Source organism: Cyprinodon variegatus, unplaced genomic scaffold (assembly GCF_000732505.1).
Source record: "Cyprinodon variegatus isolate N-32 unplaced genomic scaffold, C_variegatus-1.0 Scaffold665, whole genome shotgun sequence".
NCBI classification, from domain to species: domain Eukaryota; kingdom Metazoa; phylum Chordata; class Actinopteri; order Cyprinodontiformes; family Cyprinodontidae; genus Cyprinodon; species Cyprinodon variegatus.
Genome location: NW_015151118.1, coordinates 211,102 through 211,773, shown reverse-complemented (window position 1 = coordinate 211,773; position 672 = coordinate 211,102).

Below are 672 nucleotides of genomic sequence, written 5' to 3'. Positions count from 1 at the left end.
TCCCAAAGCAGGGCAAAGGGCCAGAGGAGTAACAGAGAACCAACTTAGACCCTAGGAACTTTCTGGACCTTGGTCTGAGCTGGTTTCCTCTGCTGTTAAAGTTGGATGAAAACGTTTCTGCTGCTTTTTCAGATTTTCTTTCTCCTGACTTTTCACAGCATCGATTTAATTTTTATTTATCTGTACTTGACTATTATTAGATACATATCTGTGTTTGTAAGAAGGTAAAACAAGCAATAATTTAAAATTTATCCATCATTTGATAGTTTCATTGAAAAACATTGCATTTAATGATATAAATGTACCAAATACAGAATCAATTGAGCAAAGCTGTAAATCATAATGGTAAAAACTCTAAATATTGATATCTCAAACCATTTCCCTCAAGTGTGTAACTTTGTAATGAAAGTTGGTGGGGGGACTCTATAAGGGTTGGAGATGATGAACCTGGAGTTACAGGATTTAAAGGCTTTTGTATTTAGCTACAAATGAGCAAATGGCTGGAACCAATCTGCCCCCTAACCACTAACCCTTAACTATCAACTCTTGCTCGCAATGAAGCGATGGTGAGGGGGCATAAACGAGAATGGGACGGCCTCTTCCCTCCAACGGAAAAAGAAAGCAGTCTACTTTTAAGGCTAGGCTTAAAACTTTCCTTTTTGATAAAGCTTC